Source organism: Eschrichtius robustus, chromosome 2 (genome assembly GCF_028021215.1).
Source record: "Eschrichtius robustus isolate mEscRob2 chromosome 2, mEscRob2.pri, whole genome shotgun sequence".
In the NCBI taxonomy this organism is placed as follows: Eukaryota; Metazoa; Chordata; class Mammalia; order Artiodactyla; family Eschrichtiidae; genus Eschrichtius; species Eschrichtius robustus.
In genome coordinates, this window is record NC_090825.1 from 138,108,665 (window position 1) to 138,128,580 (window position 19,916).

A 19,916-nucleotide genomic window follows, 5' to 3' on the forward strand; every position below is an offset into this window, starting at 1 on the left:
AATGGCAAACAAACTCCTGCTGGGAACAAGCTAGGGGACATACAATGAGTATATATTAATTCAGGTTTCAAAAATGTAGACATTTTCTCCAAATAAAGATATATATCAGTGAATTTTAGATATGTTTAAATATATGTAACAAATATGTACTGAGCATCAATTGGTTGGTGTAGACATGGTCTCTATTCTCAAGGCCCCTACAGTCAAATGAAGGAGATAGCCTTATTTGTTACTAAATCTGGAATTACTCATTGTTTTAAAATACAGGGTTTAGTGTTTTTTAGGTAAGGTGAGGCCAAGAGATCAGGACATGACTGCCATTGAAAAGAGCGTTTGAGGGAGAGGACTCAAATCAATAAAATTAGAAATGAAAAAGGAGAAATTACAAATGACACAGCAGAAATGCAAAGGATCATAAGAGACTACTACAAGCAACTATATCCCAATAAAGTGGATAATCTGGAAGAAATGGACAAATTCTTAGAAAGGTACAACCTTCCAAGACTGAACCAGGAAGAAATAGAAAATATGAACAGACCAATCACAAGTAATGAAACTGTGACTAAAAATCTTCCAACAAACAAAAGCCCAGGACCAGATGGCTTCACAGGTGAATTCTATCAAACATTTCTAGAAGAGCTAACACCCATCCTTCCCAAACTCTTCCAAAAAATTGCAGAGTAAAGAATACTCCCAAGCTCATTCTACGAGGCCACCATCGCCCTGATACAGAAACCACACAAAGATATCACAAAAAAAGAAAATTACAGACCAATATGACTGATGAACATAGATGCAAAAGTCCTCAACAAACTAGTAGCAAACAGAATCCAACAACACATTAAAAGGATGATACACCATGATCAAGTGGGGTTTATCCCAGAGACGCAAGGATTTTTCAGTATACACAAAACAATCATTGTGATACACCATATTAACAACTTAAAGAATAAAAACCATATGATCAGATCAACAGATGCAGAAAAAGCTTCTGACAAAATTCAACACCAATTTATGATGCAAACTCTCCAGAAAGTGGGCACAGAGGGAACCTACCTCAACATAATAAAGGCCATATATGACAAATTCACAGCAAACATCATTCTCAATGGTGAAAACCTGAAAGCATTTCCTCTAAGATCAGGAAGAAGAGAAAGATGTGCACTCTCACCAGTATTATTCAACATAGTTTTGGAAGTCCTAGCCACAGCAATCAGAGAAGAAAAAGAAACAAAAGGAATACAAATTGGAAAAGAAGAAATAAAACTGTCACTGCAGATGACATGACATTATACATAGATAATCCTAAAGATGCCACCAGAAGACTGCTAGAGCTAATCAGTGAATTTGGTAAAGTTGCAGGATACAAAATTAATGCACAGAAATCTCTTGCATTTCTATACACTAATGACGAAAAATCTGAAAGTGAAATTAAGAAAACACTCCCGTTTACCATTGCAACAAAAAGAATAAAATATCTAGGAATAAACCTACCTAAGGAGACAAAAGACCTGTATGCAGAAAATTATAAGACACTGATGAAAGAAATTAAAGATGATACAAATAGATGGAGAGATATACCATGTTCTTGGATTGGAAGAATCAACATTGTGAAAATGACTCTACTACCCAAAGCAATCTACAGATTCAATGCAATCCCTATCAAATTACCAACAGCATTTTCACAGAATTAGAATAAAAAATTTCCCAATTTGTATGGAAACATAAAAGACCCCAAATAGCCAAAGCAATCTTGAGAAAGAAAAACGGAGCTGGAGGAATCAGGCTCCCTGACTTCAAACTATACTACAAAGCTACAGTAATCAAGACAGTATGGTACTGGCACAAAAACAGAAATACAGATGAATGGAACAGGATAGAAAGCCCAGAGATAAACCCACACACATATGGTCACCTAATCTATGACAAAGGAGGCAAGAATATACAATGGAGAACAGACACTCTTTTCAATAAGTGTGCCGGGAAAACTGGGCAGCTACATGTAAAAGAATGAAATTAGAACACTTCCTAACACCACACACAAAAGTAAACTCAAAATGGATTAAAGACTTAAATGTAAGGCCAAACACTATAAAATTCTTAGAGGAAAACTTAGGAAGAACACTCTTTGACATAAACCACAGCAAGACATTTTTGACCCACCTCCTAGAGTAACGAAAATAAAAACAAAAATAAACAAATGGGACCTACTGAAACTTAAAAGCTTTTGCACAGCAAAGGAAACCATAAACAAGATGAAAGGACAACCATCAGAATGGGAGAAAATATTTGCAAATGAAGAAACTGACAGGGATTAATCTCCAAAATATACAAACAGCTCATGCAGGTCAACATCAAAAAAACAAACAACCCAGTCAAAAAATGGGTGGAAGACCTAAATAGACTTTTCTCCAAATAAGACATACAGATGGCCAAGAGGCACATGAAAAGATGCTCAACATCACTAATTATTAGAGAAATGCAAATCAAAACTACAATGAGATACTACCTCACACAGGTCAGAATGGCCATCATTAAAAAAAATCTACAAACAATAAATGCTGGAGAGGGTGTGGAGAAAAGGGAACCCTGTTACACTGTCGGTGGGAATGTAAATTGGTACAGCCACTATGGAGAACAGTGTGAAGGTTCCTTAAAAAACTAAAAATAGAACTACCATATGACCCAGCAATCCCACTCCTGGGCATATACCCACAGAAAACCATAATTCCAAAAGATAAATGCACCCCAATGTTCATTGCAGCACTAGTTACAATAGCCAGGACATGGAAGCAACCTAAATGTCCACTGACAGAGGAATGGATAAAGAAGATGTGGTACATATATACAATGGAATATTATTCAGCCATAAAAAGGAATGAAATTGTACCATTTACAGAGACGTGGATGGACCTAGAGACTGTCATACAGAATGAAGTAAGTCAGAAAGAGAAAAACAAACATCATATATTAACACATATATGTGGAATTTAGAAAAATGGTACTGATGAACCTATTTGCAAAGCAGAAACAGAGACACAGACACAGAGAACAAATGTATGGACCAAGGGGGCAAGTGGGGGGTGGGATGGATTGGGAGATGGAGATTTATGTATGTACACTACTATGTATGAAATAGATCACTGGTGAGGACCTACTGTATAGCACAGGGGGGAAAAAATAAGGTACAATCTGTTTACAGGACATATATTAAGTTAACCTTAAAAATGCAGTCCAATATACGTTACGTGCAGACAAATACTGTTTGATTCCACTTATATGAAGTACCTAGAATAGTCAAATTCATAGAGTCAGAAAGTACACTGGTAAATGCCAGGGTCCGGGGTTTGGAGTGGCGGGGAGGGGGAATGGGGAGTTAGTGTTTAATGGGGACAGAGTTTCAGTTTAAGTAGGTGAAAAATTTGTTAGATGGATGATGGTGAGAGTTGCACAACGATGTGAATGTAGTTAGTGCCCCTGAACTGTACAGTTAAGTATGGTTAAAATAGTATGTTTTATGTGATGTGACTTTTACCACAATGAAAAATCATTTAAAAAAAAGAAAAGAGAGTTGGTTACACTCACAGATCCCACGAAAATGTCACACTGCATGGGTGCCACTAGGGAAGCAGTGGGGCTGGTCAGGAGGAAAGGGAGAGGGGGAAATGTGTGCACGACCCTTCACAGTGGTTTCTATGGGAAAGAATGGGCGAGGCAGGGTAAGCATGCTTAGGATTGGCTAGTTTGAATAATTTCAGCGGGATCTGGGGCATAGGGGCTGTCCCTGGTTTTGTGGTACCTGGCCCTGGGGTGACAGGGGCAAGTGGATAGGGTCGCAGAACGTGAGAGCCCCATGACTGAGGTGGTTGAGGATGTCGGCTCTGGACCAGCTGGTGTGCATGTAAAGTGTACTCTTGGGGGAGCGGTTTACTATGTCTAGGGATTGGCTAACCCTGGGACAGACAGTCCGTCCAGGGTCACCAGGCCCCTGATGTCAAAGCATCAGAATACAGAAAACAAAAGACATAGTTAATACACTCATACCTAATTTTTTTCTTTATACTCAATACGAAAAGTTGTTGGCACTACAAGCAGAGAGCTGGTGAAGAAAGGAAGAAATGAGAAGGAAGAAAATGAGAAATGATACCAGCACCAATGAAATTTTTTTTAAAAGGTCAGAAACCTTTGTAATCCTTTCCAGCTTCTTGTGACAAGAGTAAGATGGACAAGTGGAACAAGCTGTGATTCCAGAAGAAAATTATAAATAATAACAGCAACTACTCAGGGTTTGCTTCTCGTGAGCCATGCGCTAGGCTTAGTGCTTTGCATACAGTTATCTTATTTGATGCTTCTAGCAGCTCTAACAGCTTTTGGAAAGTGAGGCTTAGAGAGTTTCAGTAATTTTCTCAAGTTTACATAGCAAGTAAGTATTAGAGCTGAGATTTATGCTGAGATCTGATGCTCTCCAGAGTTAGAGCTGTTCATTATTACACACACTTATTTATATAGGCATGTATGTGTGTATTCACACACGTTTTATTGAAGGGAAGAGGAAGAACTTTTAAATACATCATTCAAATTATATACAGTAAGACTTTAATTTCCCAGAACGATTTATAAATGGAGTATGGTAATTAGGTTATAAGAGTATTGACGAGATAACTATAAATGTCTTTCTTTCAATAATTATAATTGAAAATCTTTATAAAACATAGTCTTATCATAATGAATTTCTTCTAGGTAATCTAATATTATCTTTGATGATTAAATACCTGGGAAGGCTTTAGTGTCAACATTAAGAACATGAGTTGGAACTGTATTATCCTAAAGAAATAGGTGAGAATTTAAATGAGCTGACTTTCCCTATTTTGAAAATTGTATTTGTTGTTATGGCTGTGATTTTCTCACCTCTTACTCCTAAAAATGTAGTGACAGGAAAAAATTTACATATATATAATATATATAGTTTATACATACATATATATAAACTATATATGTGTGTGTGTGTGTGTGTGTGTGTGTGTGTGTGTATAACTATATACAGAGGGATAGTTGAGGCTCATGGTGGGCAGCCCCAAAATATGCCACAATGGCATATTGATTATTTTGGGTTATTTTTAGTCCATATGATTATTTTGACTTAAAGTTGCTTGAGAAGCAGTGATGCAAGAAGGAAGCTCTGAGCCTCCTCTGTTTCCCTTAAAAACAGGCAATAAATCTCTCACATGAAAAGTGCACTCACTGCATCTAGAGGAAAAAGGACACCCTTATCATCAGAGATAGTAGCCAAACAGGCTTGTATAAACAAGTCTCCTCACTTCTTTAATTTACTACCCCAAGCCCAAACTCTATTTATATTCTTCACTAATTAAGCAAACAAAGTCTAAGTTTCTTTGTCCTGTCAATTCCTCACAAATCTACTGTTTCTTAGTCTAAAAAGTATGAAAGCTGCCTGCTTTGGCCACTTCTTATGTCCCATTTCTAAGAGACCTCCATGCACATGAATTAAAATTTGTTTCTTTTTCTCTTGTTAATCTCTCCTGTGTCAATTTTATTATTAGTCCAGCCATAACAACTAAAGAAGGGTAGAGAGGGCAATTTCCCCCTCCCCAACAAGATATATCAAATACATAATATATAAAACATAATATGTAATAATAACCTGATCTATATCAAATATATTATATATAATTTGATGTATATATAAAAGGGCTTGATAGAGTGGATTTACTAGTTCCTAAATTTCATCTATTTATCATTAGCTGGAAACTGATTAGGAAAAAAAGAGCCAACGTCTCTGAGATTAAAGAGAATTGAGAGAAAGGGCTTTTAACATATAACTGTTCCAAGATCCTATACTGTAATGGATGGAGCATTGGCTCTGGGCTCACCTGATTTGGGTTTGAATTCAGGCTACAACTTTGTAGCTCTGTGAACGCATTCTGATCCGTGAAACAGTGGAAATTCCTATCTCATGAGATGGTTGTGAAGGTTAAATAAAATAATGAATGTAAAACGCTAGGGCAGTGTTTAGTTCATATTAATTAAGCATTCAATAAACCTTAGTTATTATCGCCATCAGAGGATGATGTGGTCTCCTGAAATTAAACATCAAATTTGTCTTTAGTATCCTTTCTTGTTCCATTCTCAGTTGAATTTCTGCACCTCTGATGGAACCAGTACCCTTAGGAAAGGATTCTCTCACCCACAAGTTCCTAGCACTACTGAACCTGTCTCACTCCATTAATTTCAAGGGGGAAAGTGACTCCAGCTGAAGAGAAGCAGAGGGTAAAGCACAATCTTCAAGCCTCAGGCTCAAGAGGCACCGAGGTTCTGAGACAGAGGGTGGTGAGGCAGAGTGCAGCAGGCAATGGCTTAATTAGCCCTGGTAGAAAATGAGATGCTAATTGGTCTGCTCCTGCCTACCCTAGGGACTTAACATTCTACACTTCTTATCAGATGGCCCCTTGAGTCTAATTTCTTTGGAGGAAGACTCTTGCTGCTTATCACTTTCTCATACCAACAGGAAGGTTACTGCTCAGAATCCCCGAGTTTGGGGCAGAGTTGGCTCAGTTCCCAATTGTGAAGTGAGCAGAGTCCTTTAATGTCTGAATGTCAGCTGTTCAGCTTCTACCCCTCCAATGGATTCTTTTCCCTCCAAACTGATCCTGTCCTGGAAACCTCTTGATTAATTACCAACTCCCAGTTAGATATCACTTTACATTAATGAACATAGGGATAAGCCCAGGTTTCTCATAGTCAACAAAATTTTCTTGGGAGAATTCAAATTGTAATAGCAAAATCTAGCACAAGATGTGATGATTTCTAGGATTATGAATCTTCTAATCACTCAGCTATATTAGGCCATATAAAAAAATACACAGTAAGCTTTATATGCCCATGCTCTCCCCACAAGTATCCCTGTTTCAAAGCTCTGCCTTTATACTGCCTGGAAAGAGTAATCTTAAACAGTAAGTTCCCCCACTCAGGCCATTCCTGATAGAAACAGGAAGAGTTTACTATATAAAGAGTGTGATATTTTAAAATATATTACTGTGTGTTTCTCTTTCACATTTCCATGTGCTTGACACGCTTCCTGGTGAGTCCAAAGCATCCAAGTTGATGGTAGGAAAGTAAATTGTTATAGCAATATTCACAATAGTGAAAGAAGAAATAGTTAATATTTTGCGCTGACATTAAGAAAGAAGAACAGATGGAATTCTGAGCCTTTTGTTTCTTAGAGACAGTGATTCTGATCACATACCATAGTCATCTTAAAAAACATGATCTCCACAAGCAACTGAAGATACAAAAGGCATCACTGGTGGTGATCACCACAGAGGGATGGATTTTGAGTAACACATATAAGACCTTTTGGAATTGGGGGTCAAACAAAATAACTAAGAATTCATAACCTGAGGACATTTCAACATTCTCAAGAGCTGAAAGTATCACCCTAGAATTCATGTCATTTGCTCATATTTGTATTATTTGTTATATTATTTGTTCAAGAAGCTGGGGTAGGGAAATATTACAAATTGTTGATGATTGTACTGCACAATTATTCTGGTCAGTGTTTAATCTGAATTCACACCTAGTTCCAAAACTGATCCTTGTCTTGTTTAAAATACTGTATATAAATCATTGTACCAAGAAAATATATGGGCTGTACAAATGCGGTTGTCTTTTAGTCTGCCCTCTGCCTCTCACTAACTAGGATGTGGATGCTTGAGATAAAGTACAGATGTGTTACAGATAAACAGTAAGAAACCACATGTTCTTCACATGTTTATTTGGAAATGCAAAGACCCAGCTATACTGTAGCCAATCTGGAATAATCAGATCTTCTTTTTATTTTTTATTTTTTTTTTTAGTTTGGAAGGGAGATACAGATTAGCTCATCAGGTGGCCTAGTATACTGGGACAGAAACTAAGAGCCCCCGTTAGGGGTTGTTGCTTTGTGGAAATGAGAAACTCTATTATCATCTCAGGGATTTCATTCCCAGGTGATTTCTATTTCTCCCTCATCTTCAACATCTTCCTATCTAATATTTAGCTCTTACCTTAAATACTAAATGCACAAAGAGGTTGTCCCTGACCCTTGAATATAAGAAGTAATCTCATAACTCATTATAATACAATCCTGCTTTAATTCTCTACTTGACACTCCCTTTTATCTGATATTTTCTTGTGTGTTTAATTGCTTATCATTTGTCTCTCCCCATTTCCTAGAATAGCAGCTCCACAAAAAGGGGAAACTTAACTGCTCATTGTTTTGTGCCCCTCTCAGCCTATCTGGAACCAATGCTGTGGCTGGACTGGCTCTTGTGATTCTTATTACGATTTCAAGACACCCTTCAGCAATCCATTAGAAAACTTTGGAAAAAAGGGTTATTACTTACAAGTCCTGGAAATGATCAATACATGGCACACCTGGGGCCACATAGAGAGGTCATGTGTACAGAGAGAGAGAGAGAGAGAGCGTGGGGTCCTACTTTTATTGGAGTTGAGGGTGGGGTCCTAGGGATTCATGGGCTCACTCTTTATTGATGAATTTAAAACATGAGAGTGGAATTTAAAGAGCAGGAAGAGAAAAAAAAAGATGGCCCAAATGGTTAGTTACCAAAACCTACCAAGATCTCTAAAACGAAAGAGCCAGAGGTGGAGTGGGAGGGGATAAGGAGGGAGCGTGTGGCCTGGCTCTCTATCTAGTCCTGCGGCTGGCAATGAGTTTGAGATAGCCATCTGTGAACATCTTTGGATGTCTCAGTCATCAAAGCTTAAGTCAGGCACTTATAAAGAACAGAAGACCCAACTATACTTATGCATACCATGGGATCCTAAGTACATATAACTGTGCCTGGCAAATAATAGGCCCTCTAATAAGTATTTGCTGAATATATATGTTTATATATTAAATTATACATATGAGTCAAAAGATGAACCTTACAACCTAAGGGAGGAAGACACAGGAAGAATAGTCTGCTCACTTTCCCATTTCCCTGAGGCTTTTTGTAATTCCATTACTTACAATTCCTTATGTCCATAATTTTGTTTGGCCTCTGCTTTTTCTAACCAAATGATGGCCAAGCAAGAACTTGCTTTTCCTAACCTCAGTTTCTTCCATTTTAGAAGTTTCCAATTTAGAAACTTCCATGTTAGTCTGTATTTGGTTCACCTTCCCAAGACTTCCTAAGAAGCATTTCAACCTTAGGGTTGGTAAGGTGATGTGCCCAAACCCATACCCCCAGCCTGCTGCAAAGCCCCTTGACTCCTAGTTTAGCACATTTTTATATTGCATCTTGCCACCTCCCATTCTTACTGAATTATAATAAGCTCTATTCTATTTTAATGAGTATGCTAACGTGTTGGCGTTTGTCTCAGCCTGACCTTGTATATGTTTGTCTTTGCTGCTCTGTTTCTATTTAAATTGCAAGCTCTTGGGAGGAGAAGAAGATGCCAATTTAACCACCCCACTGCCTCGTGCTTCTGGAAGCTTATTAGCAAACACTATTTGGGTGACGATAATGATGATAGACTAGGCATAATAATATTCTTCTTTCTCTCTAGGGAACAGTGTGGTTGCTTTATTTTGCATTTTTTGTTCCTCAAGAGACAGGTACTTCGGGAGTCTTCTAAAGGTCAGAAAATGGAAGCAGCATTTTCCATCAACAACTTTTCTTACCGGAATTCTGAACTGTCCCCAGATTTGCAAAAGGAAACAGAAGTGTGAAACTCAGAGACAGTGTGGAGTGGAGCTGTTGTTTTATATTTGTTTTCCAGGACACTGTTGAGCATAGCAAATATATGTGGTCAATGCCACATTTCATTTTCAGGAGAGCAGGTGGCACTTGAGGCAGGGGAATTGAAAGGATTCGGGATATGAAGGAGAGAAAAGACAATAACAAAGGAATGGAACCTGAGGCGGTAGTTGATACTGTGCCTAACACAAGGTATTGTTGGGGAGGAAGACATTTTCCTCTACCCTTCTAGGTTCCTCTGGCTGATCTAAAATTAAATCGATGTGAGGCAGATTAACAGGAAAAAATCAAACAAAAAATTTAATAACATGTACACACGGAAGAGACCCAGGAAAACTGAGTAACTCACCAAAATGGCCAAAGCCCTCATCATAAACACCATCTACAGCTAAAGACAAAAGAGGGGTAGTGGTTTGGGATCTCAAAGAGGAGGAAGGCAATTCACATGGAGACGGAAAGGCAAATGTTTGGTAAATAAAGATTTGCTGGGCTGTGCAGAGACAATAGGACACAGAGTGGAATCTGATCTCTAGGCCCTGCTGAGTTTCCTGCACCATACCTAGCCAATATTCTTTGCAGATATCTCTGATGATAGCTCTATTCCTGGAACAGAACCTTTATCTAAGTTCTTTAGGCCGCTAAGGGGAGGTTTAAAAAAAAAAAAATGACTTCCTGATTCGTGTCTTAAAAATAATCAACCTAAATTAATTCTCATGCCAAAGAGACACATTTTGGGGTGGCAAAATTTGCTCCTCTATGGTATGCATTCACAACAAAAATACAGAATTTCTCTAACTTGCAGAAAAGTTGGAGTAGCTGAGTTCCCACAGGCAACTTAATGACAATGAAATTATAAGTTGCCTAGTTATAGTGGCCAGGTTTTTGGGTCAAACTACATTGACAGGTGTTCCAGCTCCAACAATTCCTAGATAATACCTATTATTTAGGGTTGTTGTGAAGATTAAATGAAATAATGCATGCACAGCTCTTCAAACAATTCCTTTCCCATTGTGGGCACTCAATTAAAGTGAGTTATTACCATACTGTTAACACAAAAGCAAATAAACAAGGAGGCTCAGTCATCAACCAGTTATACAATGGTTAAGTGGCAATCCACTGCAATAGCCTACTGACAATGCGTCCTGAAAGGACTTCAGGATGAAAAAACACAGGATGAGGCACTCTGTGCTTTGGATAAATGGGCCCCTAAGGAATTAGATGCACATCTCAGGAAGAATTTCAATGACCCCTGATTCTTGCATCTAGCCATACACAGAAACGCACTAAAATCATTAACTTGAGATATCTGTTCTTTGTGATTAACAGTAATTTTTTTTACCAAGATGTATGCTTGACTGCATGTATCTCCCAGCCAAAAAAAAAATCCATACAGATACTGGTTCCTCCCCTATCTCTTCAGAGCAGTTTATTCAGAGCTGCTGAATGGTTGACTCCCAGGCTATAGTCCTCAGCAAGACCCTGAAAAATCTTAAACTCACAACTCCCATGTTGTACATTTTTCATCATGTTGACGATACTCTTTATATTTAAAGCTTCATTCTTATGAGCAGAATGACAGGATTGTCCTCAGCTTGGAGACAGAGTGATCACAAAATTTGGATGGCCCAAATTTCTAAAAATGTTCACTTCTATGGGTTGAGACATTATAGTGTTACCAAAGTGTAATATAGGATTAAGACATAATCACTAATTAACACATTATCATTAATCCATTTATCCTATTAACTACTGATAGCCTGAGGGACCTGAGGGGATTGGAGAAGAGAAAATATGAATGTGTGAGGCAGATAGTTGCTAGCTGTTCACCCATCCACTTCCTCTTTTTCCTGGGCACACAGATGCTCTTCATGCCCCAGGCTACCTTCCAGTTAGGTGTGAGCACCGGCTTAAGTTCTGCTCAGTGTTACATGATCAGAAGTGACAAGTGTTCCTTCCAGGCCTGGACCACAAAAAATTTCCCACATAATATCCCCACTACTCTTCCTCTTACTTGATAAATGAGCATAGAGATACTACAGGAAGCTGCATGCTGAAGAAGCACAAAATTCAGGTCACTGATAACATTTTGAAATTTTTAAAAAATGGGAAGTAAATGCCTCATGTGTTAAAACCATTACATATTTGGGGGTTTATTTATTACAAAAGCTAATTACATTAAGCTAATTCATAGAAAATACATATGTATGTTTCTATGTGTGTAAGTTTAGAGAATGGGGCATCATAGGAGATAGAGAAGGATTGAAGCAAATAAGCCATAAAAATGCCTGTGGTGCCATTTTCTAAGTAAAATGCTGTTAAGTTAGAGTGCAGTTCACAGGACTCAATATTTTCAACACCATTTGCAAGTTTGGGAGCCCCAGAGATGACACTTTGAGGTTCAAAGTGGTTATGCTCCCAGTTACAATTTATCACAGCTAAAAGATACAGATTAAAATTAGCAAGAGAAGAGGACCACAGTACACACTCCAAGAAAGTTCCAAATGTAGAGCTTCTAGCTGTTCTTTCCCCATGGAGTCATGGATAGTATTACTTTCCAAGTATGGACGTGTGACAATATGCACATTACGCTGCCAACCAGGGATGTTCACCAGAGCCCGGAGTCTAGAATTTTTACTGGGGCTCCATCATGCAAGTATGATTGACCTCTGACATGGTTGATCTCATTCTCCAGGCCCTCCAGAGGTTGAGCTGGTATCATGTGACCCAAAGCCCCCCACCCTAAATCACATTGTTAAACTATCTGGAATGACACTGGCCTCCAGGCAAACAAGAGTCTCCAAGTGTTTAAGAGATTACCTCCCAGAAACTTAGGGCAAAATTCACATATCTCTTAAATTCTTTAAAGAATTAAGATTAAATTCTTTACTACACAAAACTGTTTTGTTATTCTTATGACATCAAAGAGGGCAAACAGGCATACATCCTTCACACAAACACAGTAATGTGTTACTGAAACCAAGCAGGACCCTGTGGGGCTCCTGGGCACAGAAGCCTTTCCATGTTCCCCGTTTCTCGTTTGTAGGAAATAGGCTTCAGCCTCCAGGACCTTCCCTGAGTTCCAAAGGGCAGGTTCAAACAGTTGTTAATCAGGGAAGGGAGGGGACCCAGAGACAAGGGAGGAGCAGTCAAGAAGCAATAGTGCAGCCTTGGGGCAGGGTCCTGGTTCCAAATCAAGGGATATACATAACAATATCTTTGAGCTCTTCTACAAAATTAAAACCCCCAACAAATGGAAGACATTAACTACTGGATGAAGCATTCTTCATTCCAGAGAAGGTCACAGTTTGATAGCCTCGAGAACCTGAGAGGCATATCAGGAGACCACCTGAGGCCAGATTAGTGGCCTCACACACCCTGATCCTTATCAGCAACCCCCCATCCTTGAACTGTTGCTATAAAACTCCTCACCAATTGCTCCCTGGGTTGGGACACACAGTTGTTGTTTTTTTAAAAATGTATTTGTTTTTAACTTATTTATTTTTGGCTGCATTGGGACTTTGTTGTTGCACGTGGGCTTCCTCTCGTTGTGGTGAGCAGGGGCTACTCTTTTTTGTGGTGCGTGGGCTTCGCATTGTGGTGGCTTCTCTTGTTGCGGAGCATGGGCTCTAGGCACCGGGGCTTCAGTAGTTGTGGCAGCTGGGCTCAGTAGTTGTGGCTCCTGAGCTCTAGAGTGCAGGCTCAGTAGTTGTGGCACACGGGCTTAGTTGCTCCATGGTATGTGGGATCCTCCCAGACCAGAGATTGAACCCGTGTCCCCTGCATTGGCAGGCGGATTCCCAACCACTGTGCCACCAGGAAAGTCCCAAGGGACACACAGTTTTTGAGGGTAGGAGCCCGCTGTGTCCCTCTTTGCCTGGCAAAGCAATCAAGCTATTCTTTTCTACTTCCCCCAGAACTCTGTCTCCGAGATTCGATTCAGCACTGGTACAAAGAGGTCGAGTTTCTGGTATCATTATTATTAGGCAATCAGACTCACTCACACAAACTTTTGTAGATTCTGCAACTGTATGGAAAAGGAATTGAATGAGGGATGAAATTCAGTCCTCAAACTCCTGGCCAAACTATTTTTCATGGGCCTGTATAAACCAAGAGGAAGTGCCGTTTTCTAATTCATGTGCACTAAGGAGGCAGATAAATGGCTTTGTTTTTTCCTAATCTCACAAAGACATTGTATGTGTGAGAGGCAGCCTTGCATATGTAGTTGAGACAGCGTAAAAACAGTGTTTACATCATTTCCGTCCACACAGAGCTTCAAGATGGCGGAGGAGTAAGATGTGGAGATCACCTTCCTCCCCACAAATACATCAGAAATACATCTACATGTGGAACAACTCCTACAGAATGCCTACTGAACGCTGGCAGAAAACCTCAGACTTCCCCAAAGGCAAGAAACTCCCCACGTACCTGGGTAGGGCAAAAGAAAAAAGAAAAAACGGAGACAAAAGAATAGGGATGGGACCTGCACCTCTGGGAGGGAACTGTGAAGGAGGAAAGGTTTCCACACACTAGGAAGCCCCTTCGCGGGTGGAGACTGCAGGTGGCGGAGGGGGGAAGCTTCAGAAACACGGAGGAGACCGCAGCAACAGGGGGGCAGAGGGCAAAGCGGAGAGATTCCCGCACAGAGGATCGGTGCCAACCAGCACTCACCAGCCTGAGAGGCTTGTCTGCGCACCCACCGGGGCGGGTGGGGGCTGGGAGCTGAGGCTCAGGCTTCGGAGGTCAGACCCCAGGGAGAGGACTGGGGTTGGCTGCGTGAACACAGCCTGAAGGGGGCTACTGTGCCACAGCTAGCCGGGAGGGAGTCCAGAAAAAAGTCTGCAACTGCCTAAGAAGCAAGAGACCATTGTTTCGGGGTGCACGAGGAGAGGGGATTCAGAGCACCACCTAAAAGAGCTCCAGAGAAGGGTGTGAGCTGCGGCTATCAGTGCAGACACCAGAGACGGGCATGAAATGCCAACGCTGCTGCTGCAGCCACCAAGAAGCCTGTGTGCAAGCACAGGTCACTATCCACACCTTCCCTCCTGGGAGCCTGTGAATCCCACCACTGCCAGGATCCCGTCATCCAGGACAACTTCCCTGGAGAACAAATGGCACACCCCAGGCTGTTGCAAAGTCACGTTGGCTTCTGCCCCTGCAGGCTCGCCCCACATTCCATACCCCTCCCTCCCCCCGGCCTCAGTGAGCCAGAGACCCCTAATCAGCCATTTCTTTGACCCCCTCCTGTCTGGGCGAAGAACAGATGCCAGAGGGCAACCTACATGGAAAGGCAGGGCCAAATCCAAAGGTGAACGCCAGGAGCTGTGCGAACAAAGAAAAGAAAGGGAAATTTCTCCGTGCAGCCTCAGGAGCAGTGGATTAAATCTCCACAATCAACTTGATGTACCCCTGCATCTGAGGAGTACCTGAATAGACAACGAATCATCCCAAAATTGAGGTGGTAGACTTTGGGAGCAACTGTAGACTTGGAGTTGGCTGTATGCAACTGACCAGTTTCTGAGTTTTATATTTATCTTAGTTTAGTTTTTAGCACTTGTTACCATTGGTGGATTCGTTTATTGGTTTAGTTGCTCTCTACTTTTATATTTTAATTACTTTTTTATTTTTGTTATTTTACTAAAATTTTTAAATTTTATTTTAATAACTTTATTCTATTGTATTTTATTTTTTTTATTTTTTCTTTCTTTTTTTCTCCCTTTTCTTCTGAGCCACGTGGCTCTGGTGTCTTCTGAGCCATGTGGCTGTATCCTGGTGCTCTGGCCAGATGTCAAGCCTGACACTCTGAGGCGGGACAGCCAAGATCAGGACATTGGACCACCAGAGACCTCCCAGCCCCATGTAATATCAATCGGCGAGAGCTCTCCAAGAGATCTCTGTGTCAACACTAAGACCCAGATCCACTCAACGACCAGCAAGCTCCAGTGCTGGACACCCCATGACAAAAAACTAGCAAGACAGGAACACAAACCCACCCACTAGCAGAGAGGCTGCCTAAAATCATAATAAGGTCACAGACACCCGAAAACACACCACTGGACGTGGTCCTGCCCACCAGAAAGATAAGATCCAGCCTCATTCACCAGAACATAGGCACCAGTCCCGTCTACCAGGAAGCCAACACAACCCACTGAACCAACATTACCCACTGGGGGCAGACAGCAAAAACAACGGGAACTACTAACCTGCAGCATGCAAAAAAGGAGACCCCAAACAGAGTAAGTTAAACAAAATGAGAAGACAGAGAAATACACAGCACATGAAGGAGCAAGGTAAAAACCCACCAGACCAACAAACGAAGCGGAAATAGGCAGTCTACCTGAAAAAGAATTCAGATTAATGATAGTAAAGATGATCCAAAATCTTGGAAATAGAATGAAGAAAATACAAGAAACATTTAATAAGGACCTAGAAGAACTAAAGAGCAAACAAACAATAATGAACAACACAATAAATGAAATTAAAAATTCTCTAGAAGGAATCAATAGCAGAATAACTTAGGCAGAAGAAAGGATAAGTGACCTGGAAGATAAAATAGTGGAAATAACTACCATAGAGCAGAATAAAGAAAAAAGAATGAAAAGAATTGAGGACAGTCACAGAGACCTCTGGGACAACATTAAATACAACCACATTCGAATTATACGGGTCCCAGAAGAAGGAGAGAGAAAGAAAGGGACTGAGAAAATATTAGAAGACACTATAGTTGAAAACTTCCCTAATATGGGAAAGGAAATAGTCAATAAAGTCCAGGAAGCACAGAGAGTCCCATACAGGATAAATCCAAGGAGGAACACGCCAAGACACATATTAATCAAACTATCTAACATAAGACACATATTAATCGAACTACTAAAAATTAAATACAAAGAAAAAATATTAAAACGAGGAAGGGAAAAGCAACAAAAAACATACAAGGGAATCCCCATAAGGTTAAAAGCTGATCTTTCAGCAGAAACTCTGCAAGCCAGAGGGGAGTGGCAGGACATATTTAAAGTGATGAAAGGGAAAAACCTACAACCAAGATTACCCAGCAAGGATCTCATTCAGATTTGACGGAGATATTAAAACCTTCACAGACAAGCAAAAGCTAAGAGAATTCAGCACCACCAACTCAGCTTTTGGTTCCCACCAAAAGACACAAACTGGCTGAATGGATACAAAAACAAGACCATTAATATGCTGTCTACAAGAGACCCACTTCAGACCTAGGGACACATACAGACTGAAAGTGAGGGGATGGAAAAAGATATTCCATGCAAATGGAAATCAAAAGAAAGCTGGAGTGGCAATTCTCATATCAGACAAAATAGACTTTAAAATAAAGACTATTTCAAGAGACAAAGAAGGACACTACATAATGATCAAGGGATCAATCAAAGAAGATACAATAACTGTAAATATTTATGCAACCAACATATAAGCACCTCAACACATAAGGCAAACGCTAACAGCCATAAGAGGGGAAATCGACAGTAAAACAATCATAGTAGGGGACTTTAACACACCTACTTTCACCAATGGACAGATAAAGCAAAATGAAAATAAATAAGGAAACACAAGCTTTAAATGACACATTAAACAAGGTAGATTTAATTGATATTTATATGACAATCCATCAAGAAAAAACAGAATACACTTTCTTCTCAAGTAGTTATGGAAGATTCTCCAAGATAGGTCATATCTTGGGTCACAAATCAAGCCTTGGTAAATTTAAGAAAATTGGAATCATATCAAGCATCTTTTCTGACCACAATGCTATGCAGCTAGATATCAATTACAGGAAAAAAAATGTAAAAAATACAAGCACATGGAGGCTAAACAATATGCTACTAAATAACCAAGTGATCACTGAAGATCACTGAAGAAATCAAAGAGGAAATCAAAAAATATTTATAAACAAGTGACAATAAAAACATAATGACCCAAAACCTGTGCGATGCAGCAAAAGCAGTTCTAAGAGGGAAGTTTATAGCAATACAGTCCTACCTCAAGAAAAAAGAAAAATCTCAAATAAACAACCTAACCTGACACCTAAAGCGTTTAGAGAAAGAAGAACAAAAAAACCCCAAAGTTAGCAGAAGGAAAGAAATCATAAAGATCAGATAAGAAATAAATGAAAGAGAAATGAAGGAAATGATAGCAAAGGTCAATAAAACTAAAAGCTGGTTCTTTGAGAAGATAAACAAAATTGATAAACCATTAGACAGACTCATTAAGAAAAAAAGGGAGAAGACTCAAATCAACAGAATTGGAAATGAAAAAGAAGAAGTAACAACTGACATTGCAGAAATACGAAGGATCATGAGAGATTACTACAAGCAACTATATACCAATAAAATGGACAATGTGGAAAAAATGGACAAATTCTTAGAAAAGCACAACCTTCTGAGACTGAACCAGGAAGAAATAGAAAATATAAACAGACCAATCACAAGCACTGAAAGTGAGACTGTGATTAAAAATCTTCCAACAAACTAAAACCCAGGACCAGATGGCTTCACAGGTGAATTTTATCAAACATTTAGAGAAGAGCTAACACCTTTCCTTCTCAAACTCTTCCAAAATATGGCAGAGGGAGGAACACTCCCAAACTCATTAAACGAGGGCACCATCACCCTGATACCAAAACCAGACAAAGATGTCACAAAAAAAGAAAACTACAGGCCAGTATCACTGATGAACATAGATGCAAAAATCCTCCACAAACTACTAGCAAACAATCCAACAGCAAACTAAGAGGATCATACACCATGATCAAGTGGGGTTTATCCCAGGAATGCAAGGATTCCTCAATATACACAATGAAATCAATGCAATACACCATATTAACAAATTGAAGGACAAAACCCATATGATAATCTCAATAGATGCAGAAAGAGCTTTCAAAAAAATTCTACACCCATTTATGATAAAAACTCTCCAGAAAGTAGGCAGAGAGAACCAACCTCAACATAATAAAGGCCATATATGACAAACCCACAGCCACGTCGTCCTCAATGGTGAAAAACTGAAAGCATTTCCACTAAGATCAGGAACAAGACAAGGTTATCCACTCTCACCACTATTATTCAACATAGTTTTGGAAGTGTTAGCCACAGCAATCAGAGTAGAAAAAGAAAGAAAAGGAATCCAAATCGGAAAAGAAGAAGTAAAGCTGTCACTGTTTGCAGATGACATGATACTATACATAGAGAATCCTAAAGCTGCTACCAGAAAACTACTAGAGCTAATCAATGAATTTGGTAAAGTAGCAGGATACAAAATTAATGCACAGAAATCTCTTGCATTCCTATACACTAATGATGAAAAATCTGAAAGAGAAATTAAGGAAACTCTCCCATTTACCATTGTAACAAAAAGAATAAAATACCTAGGAATAAGCCTACGTAAGGAGACAAAAGACGTGTATGCAGGAAACTATAAGACACTGATGAAAGAAATTAAAGATGATACAAACAGATGGAGAGATATACCATGTTCTTGGATTGGAAGAATCAACATTGTGAAAATGACTCTACTACCCAAAGCAATCTACAGATTCAGTGCAATCCCTATCAAACTACCAATGGCATTCTTCACAGAACTAGAACAAAAAAATTGCACAATATGTATGGAAACATAAAAGAGCCCAAATAGCCAAAGCAATCTTGAGAAAGACAAATGGAGCTGGAGGAATCAGGCTCCCTGACTTCAGACAATACTACAAAGTTACAGTCATCAAGACAATATGGTACTGGCACAAAAACAGAAATAAAGATCAATGGACCAGGATAGATAGCCCAGAGATAGACCCACACACATATGGTTACCTAATCTTTGATAAACGAGGCAAGAATACACAATGGAGAAAAGACATCCTCTTCAATAAGTGGTGCTGGAAAAACTGGACAGCTACACATGAAAGAATGAAATTAGAACACTCCCTAACACCATACACAAAAATAAACTGAAAATGGATTAGAGACCTAAATGTAAGGCCAGACACTATAAAACTCTTAGAGGAAAATATAGGCAGAACACTCTATGACATAAATCACAGCAAGACCCTTTTTGACGCACCTCCTAGAGAACTGGAAATAAAAACAAAAATAAATAAATGGGACCTAATGAAACTTAAAAGCTTTTGCACAGCAAAGG